Source organism: Lycium barbarum, chromosome 6 (assembly GCF_019175385.1).
Source record: "Lycium barbarum isolate Lr01 chromosome 6, ASM1917538v2, whole genome shotgun sequence".
Classification (NCBI taxonomy): domain Eukaryota; kingdom Viridiplantae; phylum Streptophyta; class Magnoliopsida; order Solanales; family Solanaceae; genus Lycium; species Lycium barbarum.
The window spans coordinates 2,370,379-2,379,958 of NC_083342.1; positions in this window are offsets into that span (position 1 = coordinate 2,370,379).

The window sequence follows — 9,580 nt, forward strand, 5'->3', positions numbered from 1 at the left end:
CCGGGATAAGATTAGTTATCTCGAGATAACTTATCCCGGGATAAGTTGTTTCCAACCAAACGAGTCCGGGATAGCTTATCCCGGGATTAGTTATCCCGAGATAAGTTGTTTCCAACCAAACGAGCCCTAAGGGTCCATATAATAGTTAAAATGAATAGCTCCCTAATGCTTACATTTTTAAGTGGTAGACTCATAATTTAGACGCTGTGAAATTCTAATTTTATCTAAACTTATTTTTCACATATGTTGAGCTGACCTCAATTCACTAAGTTTTGTTGAATCCGCGAACTCATAGTTGAATCTGCCACCGCCCTTGGATGGATAAAAAGGAAAGTCGAGCTCTTGGTTTTTTTAATGGTGTCAAAGAGTTTGAACAATAATTTCTTTGTGTTGTTAAAGATTTGAACAATGAAAATAGATGACTAGTGTATGATCGTATTGATTAGGTCATGTAGGAACAAGGTTCAAGTCTACCGGTCTGCTAGGATGCCTTAACTGCATACATCGTTATTGGACTTCCAATTGACACATATCGTAATGATAAACATTAAACAGCTCGTCTCGGCGCTATAATCTTCTCTTAAATCCTTAAAAAAAAAAAAAAAAAAAGAGCTTATGTCGCTCCATCCCCGGCACGAGGGGCAAAGATGGAGCTATAACTCATCTATGTTATTTTGGCTCGATTTACATGTAATGAAAATATTTAAATAAACACACACACAATTATATATACATATATGTACGTTTGTATGTGAATTAATATTAATACACATACAAATTCATTAGTATAAGTTTGTATCAGTTATTAATGATTAGTGGGTACAATGATATTTCATGCTTATTTATTTAAGATTCTAGATCCGTCTCTTAATTGTTATAGGTAATCAAGTACTTGAGAAAGAACAAGAAATCCAAGAGAGAAACTACGCTAAAAACTTCCTAATCCTAAATCTTACATTTAAATTACTAATCGTGATATCAATAAATTAGTCATCAAGTTTCCTCTATTTTTTAGTGATAGCCTGGGTTTATATATCTTCATCAACAAATAGAATAGTCAAATTACAGGTACTCCATAAGATATTTGTAGTACTAAAAGTCAAAATAAAAATCTAATACTCTTAAAAGTCTAGAAGAAAATTTCGGACATATAACATAAATTCAGATGACGACCTTAATTAATTTTAAAGAAGTAGTCAGCATTCTCCAGCAATGAACTCCTTTGTGTTTATAATTTGAACTTAGATATATTTATGAGAAAGTTGCTAAATTGCCACATCAATTTGACCCAAATTTGGCCACAATTATATAAAAAACCACTATAACTTCTATTGTACAATTTTAAATTAAGATAAACTTTGAGAAGAAAAGATAGAAATGATATTAAGTAAGCATAAATTATTAAATTTGACCTAAATAGTCATATGAATTTACCCCATTTGGCCGGTCATTGTGGCCAAAATAGTGTGGCAAAAAGACCTTATTGTATTTATCATTTATTGAAAAGAAATTGGGAAATTAATATTTTTCAGCCAAACACCATTTGAAATGTTTCAAAATTCACACGTGAAGTGATTTTTAGTCAAGAAGTGATCGATTTCCTAAACGGAAAAGAGTCAAATATACCCCTGTACTATCGGAAAAGGGCTAAATATACCCCTCATTATACTTTGGGTTCAAATATACCTCTACCGTTATACTTTGGGCACATATACCCCTCTACCGTTAAAGTTGACCAATGTGGACATTCAATCCTACATGACATTGATATTTGATGAGGTGGATGTCATGTGTCATGCCACCTCAACATCCCTAACCTCTATTTGTTCTTCCACCTCTAAAATTTCCTTCTCCTCCACCGGACCACCACCATGTTAAAAAAAAAAAAAAAATCTCTTAACTAGTTTGATCCGCGCATTGATGATATAGGAATATTATCTGAAAATTGTGTTGTAATTTGCAAATGGTAGCATATGGGGATGTGTATTCTTGGGGAAGAGGAACATTCGGTCGACGTGGTACCGGTTCAAAAAATTGTTGGTATTGCAGCTGGTCTTCTCATAGACTTGTCGTTTCAGGTTACCCATTTTCTATGATAGTTACTGTTCTACGTTTTCAATTTGTTCTAATTTTTATTTTCTCTGCGAAGTTAAAATTTTCTTATTATAGTTTAATTTTTAACTTATAGTCGAAGTCTTGATTTGTTTCTACAAATAATTTAATTGGGAAATGAAATGTTGAAGTTCATGTCTGTAGAAATGTAATCTAGGCTGGCTATCCCCATTTTTAATATGGTGGTTGAGGGGAGGTCGAAAAAAAAATAGAGGTTAGGGGTAAAATGGATTAAGAATGTTGAGGTGGCATGCCATGTGGCATCCACCTTATCAAATATCAATGCAGTTAGGATTGAATATCCACATTGGTCAACTTTAATGGTAAAAAAAAAAAAAAGTAAAATGGGTTAGGGATGTTGAGGTGGCATGCCATGTGGCATCCACCTCATCAAATGTCAATGCAGTTAGGATTGAATGTCCACATTGGTCAACTTTAATGGTGGAGGGGTATATTTGTGCCCAAAGTATAACAGTAGGGGTATATTTGGACCCAAAGTATAATGAGAGGTATATTTGGCCCTTTTTCGATAGTACAGGGATATATTTGACCCTTTTCCGTTTCCTAAATAGTGTTTATCCTGCCGCAGGTATTAGGTAACTTATAACTCCAAACAAATATTACCTTTTCCAAGAAACTGAGTTGGTAAAATATTAAACAAGACAAAAATTTAGATTGTTTAATTTGTAATGAATTTGGAAGGTAAGATAGAGTGGGACTTTCTAGTGTTAATCTGGATTAGTTGAGCTACAAAATTGTCACGACTCAATCAGAAGGCCATGACAGGCTCCCGGAGCTAACCTGCCGACACCACAAAACATACATGCATCTCATATCCATGCCTGAGTGGGCCATTGTGCTAGCTAATAGATCTTATAATCTGTAAGGGACACAAGCCCGAAAGAGCTATACACATATATACATCATCAAACCGGGCCCATGCATACAAGTCGACAAGGCTATCAAAATGATATAACACAATATGAACTAAGGAGGTCAAAAGACATCTAACTGTGCACATCTATCTACGAGCCTCTACATGGAATACACAACATAATAAGGATAGGACAGGATCTTGCCATACCCATCTGTACACAAGGAACCATACCACATGATCTGCTCTCCGGAACAAGTGGAGTGCTCTTGTACAACGCTGAGAAAACAGCCCATGAGTCCGAGTCATCTCTTTGTCTACCTGCGGGCATGAACACAACGTCCACAAGCAAAAGGATGTCAGTACGAATAATGTACTGAGTATGCAAGGCATGAGTAACAACATAATATAAATATATGGAAAGTAACTTGAGATAAGAGAGATGACTTGTACATCTGAATGCCTCTAAAGGCGGAAGTCATGCATGCTTAGTATATATATAAACTGCCTGACCATATAGGTACGGTGTTATCATTATTAGCCCGCATTCGGGCCTCCCGCGTCCGGGGTAATCATCTCACGACGGCCACTAGTGGTGTCTGCCGAGCCATGTAGGCATGGTGTTATTATCATTATCCATCAGCCGCCCACCGTAGTGGTGTCTGCCCGACCATATAGACAAGGTGTTATAAAAATACATACATCTATATAAAGCGTGCATGAGAACCCAATTAAAAGCTACAATTCTATCGGAGTGACATAAGGTCGGTAACCTCCGATGTGTCATTATGGAATCATCACCATTGCTATACCTTACCTTGAAGGAACAACTATCATAAGGTGAGATAAATAATAAAGTAATCATGTGATAAGATCAATAGTATCATGAGAACATGAGAACATTAAGAACGTTAAACTTTGGCCTTTCTAGAATTGACATCATCATCAAAATCATCATCATTCTATCTTATTTTAAAGAAACAATAGCATAAGATGAGGCCAATTGTAATGAATGAAATCAAGAATCATATGGTAGACTCAATCATACCATGAGAACATCTAAAACTTTAAGCTTTGGTACCACTAAACGTGGAGTCATCATAAGAGCCTTGAGAATTAAGGACCTCTAGCATTTCTAGGAGTAAGGGTAACATGGGTAGCATATATAGGATCATAACATAGGAACCATGCCTTTTGAAAGAAAGGGTTGGCCTTACATACCTTATCGTCTCCTTAACTACTCAACGCTCATCCTTCCAAGCGTGTAAATCTACATTCAAGATAATTCGCACTAAAGGTAAATCATTGAAACGCTCATATGGTCAAACTAATTTAATAAATGAGCTAACAAAAATTGAGCAACATTTCCCCTTATATCTTCTATTTACTCCAACTCAAAAACAACTCCCAAAATCACAAGGCTTAAGTCATAGATAGACCTCCAAACTTGTTCATATTTTTCACTTGGACCCCTCAACTGAGCGGGGTACCATATGAACCCTTTAAGACAACATTTATTGTGCCACTTGGACACAAAATTAATATGCAGCCAAACACAAAAAGAGTGTGCAATTCACACGCCAAACTAACAAATAAAATCGTGACACGTGGATTTTAATTTAAACAAATAAAAAAGGACTTCTTTATATATAAAAAAAAAACAATTAAAACATTGTTTTTCTCTCTTCCCAAAAAAGCACCCCTCCCCCTCCCCACCCTCCTTCTCCTCCGCCATTCTTCCTCTTCTTTTCCGGTGACTGAAAAAAAAAACTCATTGTTTCTTGTACCCCACCCACCCAACCCTCCCTATTTCTCCTTTCTCCCTCCGAATCCACCATTACTGTCCACCATCTTTTCCTCTACCCCAAAGCCACTATCCGTTCTCTTCCCAGATCCTCCCCTCTTCCCTTTCTTCTTTCACCCTTCATAATCCCTTTTATTCTTTCTCCATCTGAGGTCGTCTTTTTCCGTTGAAAAGAGAGACTTGGATCCTTAAAAAATTGCTGGTCATCTCCATTTTTTTGGGCAATATGTTTCTTCGAGCAAATAAATATTTTTTCATATTACGGTATATTGAAAGCTAGTTTATTGGAAGAAGAGAAAACAAAGCATGTTCCAAGGCTGGAAAGAGAGAAACGGGGAAAATTCAAATATGAATCCTTAAAAATTTTCCTGCCATCTCCATTTTTTTCGGCAGTATATTTATTTGAGCACTAACTCTTTTCATATTACTTTATATTGAAAGCTAATACATCGGAAAAGAAGAGAAAACAAAGCTTGTTGACACTTTACATTCAATGCTTATGCTCTCACTTGAGGTGAAGAAGAAATGGTGAGAGGTGGAGGAGAAATGGTGTTGTTGGTGGAGTAACCGGTTTTGGAGAAGATGAAGGGGAAAGAGAAAAAAATGTTTTTTTTCCTTTTTCTGTTGACACTTGTTATTTGGGACCCACATCAATAGCATTTTAAATGCTTCTCACGCTCCTTAAAAAAGGTGGGCAACACACACAGTGACAGGTGTCTATATGGCACAATAAAGGTTGTCTTGAAGGGTTCATATGGACGTCGCTCAGTTGAGGGGTCCAAGTGGAAAATATGGACAAGTTTGGGAGTCTATCTATGACTTAAGCCAAATCACAATATCAACAATTCCATAATCAAAAGATTATATTCAAATTATACTCAATTCCATCCCAAAACTTCTTTTCATAAGCAATCCATAACAACAAATTCACTATAACCCCTTGTACTCTTTTATACAACACTTTCTCAATATCATTATTACCCCTCATAATAAGATTATACCCATAATATGTTAACAATTATAGCTCAAGTTAATTTACACTTAAATTATCATCAAATTCATATTTGAACTTTTTCCCGTAACTCTTTTCACTTTTTAAGACTTGCTAAACCTTCACATCAACTTAACACAAGAGATGAGATGAAGAACATACTTTGTATTTGAAGAATTTCAACTCACACCACTTGCTCCAATACTTAATCTCCACAACTCCAATTGAAAGCAAAAACATCCAACTTCCATAAATTTACTTAGATTTTTAAGGTTTGATCTTCTCTTGATTTAGATTTTCAAGGTTTGATCTTCTCTTGACTTGATTTGGAATGATTTAGAGGGTGTATGGATTTTAAGGGAAGCTTAGAGAAACATTAGGGACTTGTTTTGGGGTGAAAATGAGGCCCAAGTCGTGGAAACATCTATTTCTATCATCCCGTACTTTGAAGATAGAAATTTCAACTTTCTGAAAATTTGGCAAAATACGCCCAGAGCGACATTGGCTCCAGGGCGAACCCCCTCGGCAAAAAATTAGGGTGTGGCTCCGCCTCCGAGCATTAAGACTCAATTGTCCTTTGTTGTTATTGGTAGGGTTTTAAAAACAATAATGACCAAAAAAAATTCAGAAATGCCCCACCTCTACGGTAAGTAGGATATTACAAATTTACAATTAGAGAAAAATATCTCGTGACCATTTAAATTCCTTTGAAAATTCGTATTCAATATAGTCGATGAGATATTGTGTCTCATGAAAAAAGCTATTCGATTTACTTTCAAACATTCAAGACTCAATTGTCCTTTGTTGTTATATGTTACGTTATATGTAGGGTCTTTATCCTACAACAACATTACAACAACATATGTAATCTCATAAGTGGTGTCTTGGGAGGATATGATCGATATACTCAGACTTTACCCCTATTTTTATGAGGTGAAGAGGTTGTTTTCAATAGATTCTCGGCTCAAAATAAAATAAGACAACAAAATAGCAAGATGCAAAAAAATGCAGCAACATATAGTAATACACATCGAAGAATTAGAAACTACGCGATAACTCAATAATACTACTAAAAATAAGAAACAATGGGATCAGGGGCGGAGCCACATTGGCTCCAGGGCGAACCCCCTCGGCAAAAAATTACAGTGTATTTTCAAAGTTAAAATTATTTTGTTATGTATATATAGTAGATGTTGAATCCCCTGACTTCTTCGTGTATTTACCTTTTAGAATTTTTGAACCCACTGGATAAAAATCCTGGCTCCGCCACTGAACGGGATAACTAAAGAATACTCTAACAAGTGGAGAAGAGAGGAGTAAGCTAGCCCTCATCCACTTCCACACAAAGTGCGACAATGTAGGACCTTTACCCAATGATTAGAATATTATTAGAGAATGATATAATTCTCCCGCGTCGAACATGTAAAGATTTTCAAAGGGATTTAAATGGTCACGAGGTACTACACCAATTGCTTTAAAATTTTGAGTTGGATGCTCAAATTCTTTCACATTAATGACCATAAGCAGCCACTGCAAAATGAAGAAAAAAAAAAGGAATTAGCGACGTAAGTTGTTGGTCGCTAAACAACAAAATAATGTAAGCTAATCCGATTCAACAATGGATTATCAAAAAAACGATGTTAGCTATAAGCTTTAGCGACACATTATCAACTAATTTTGTAACTAATTCTTCTTTTTTTCTTCTAGTGGGCCTCCCAACTTGCACCAGGAAACAAAAACAACATGGTCAGAAATAAAAGGGAAATAGAAGAAACAAGATAATATTAAATATTGCAAATTGGCCTAGTGCTTTATTTTGAAAGACATGTATATAAAAACGGTCTCAGCCTAAAAGATGTTAACAACTCAATTCCTCTCGGGTTAGAAAATTATTGAGCTTTTCATTCAAATAGCTGTAACAGACCCCCAACACCAAATTGGAGAAAATGAAAACTCTTAGGTGTGGGCCTTACTTATATTTATGTGTCAACCATGTTATTTTGTTACCCTCAAAACAGACTACAGAATGCTACTTCTCATGTACTGTGGACCTCCTTTTCAATTATTTATTTTGTTTTGCTCATTTACGTTTATAATATACTAAATATTATATTTGCATAAAAAATATCTTGGGAACATAAAGTGATAAGAGAGATAGAACACCTTCAGCATCAACCATTTGACTCATTGATCTTTTTTGCACTTTTTGGCCCCATAAGTTATTGTTTAGTCATCTTTACAGTTCTTATCCTCGACATAATATATATTGCATGACTAAATTGAATAGAAGACAACTAGCTCATGTAGTCATGTGCTCAAATATATAAGCTAATGGGTCCCTTTAGGCTAGACAAGTCATCCTGAAAAGTAGAATTTCAATTAAAAGAAAAATAAACATAAGTTTTGTTTGCAATAATCAAATATCCCACATGTTTTAATTCATGTGTTTTTAAGTTTGTCTAAATAAAATGTCACTTTCTATTATTAATAATTTTTAATAAATATATCATATCATATATTTGAGATTACAAGATTCAAAGATATTTTGTTAAGTAACGCTTATTTAATTTACTTTCACAAGATTCAAATGTTTGTCTTATTTTTAAGCTTTTTGTATCCAATTAAATTAAGAGATATAAATAAAATCGGAGGAGTAGTTCTTTCACCAGAATTAATACATGTGTATAGTTAGGATATTTGAAAAAGTCAAAAGTGTTAAAGTATTTTTTCTTGATGGGAGCTTTTTGTTTTTTGTTTTCTTTGAAATCTTGAATAGATAAGTCATCTGGCAAGGTGGCCAAGAGACAGCACGGGTGTCGTAGTAGAAGATAATCGTTTTATTCTATTTTATTTGACACTACTTAATCAAAACTTGGAATATCAAATGTTAATTGGGCTCAGCTATGATTATATTACTAAATGAAAGAAATATTAAGATAATTGAAAATTTTCAATTAGTTGAGTCTCTCCTTGCTGAAATACAATAGTAAAGAGACACTACGATCTGTTTTTTTTTTTATTTTTTTTTTTATTTCACGTCTAGTGTCCGGAACCCGTATTGAGACCGTGACTAATTCGGATTCGAACCCGAAACCTTAATTAAAAATGGAGGGACTCTATCCATCTCATCAAACCTTTTTATCACTCCGATTTGCTTAACTCATCAAGGACCAAGCAACGAGAAATATCGTAGAAAATAAGCATAAGGTTCATAGTTAAAATGCTACACAAAAAGTTACTAAGCTAATTTATAAGCGAGAACGACATAGTAATTTTACAATTTTCGATGTTACTAATTCATGTAACTCATCAAGGTGATCAACTTAAGTTTGTTCCAATAAATAGTCGAATTTATTTTATATTCAGAGCCTTGAGGATGAAGATTGTATTGAATATTGCGCCATTACTTCATATGTTCAACCACTTAAGGTTCACTCCATTGAGCTCATAGCGAATCGTGATTTTGAGGTTTATTGATTTCTAAGATGACGATTTAAATTAATATATAATAATAACTAAATGTATATAGTTAATATTTTATAGATATTTAGTGAATTTAATACATACGAGTTTGAGCAAAAATTATTAGATTCGAGTCAAGCTATTTTGTACCTGCTAGATCCAGCTCTGCTTGAGCTCGGGTGTTAACATATATCCCCTTACATTCCTTATTTTCAAGAGCATATATTTCACACTAATATTTAATTTTTTTGGTATGCCGCACTAATTTATATTTATGCTGTGCATGAAAGTTATTCTCAATAGCCCGATTAAGAAAATGTTAAATATTTAACCGTTT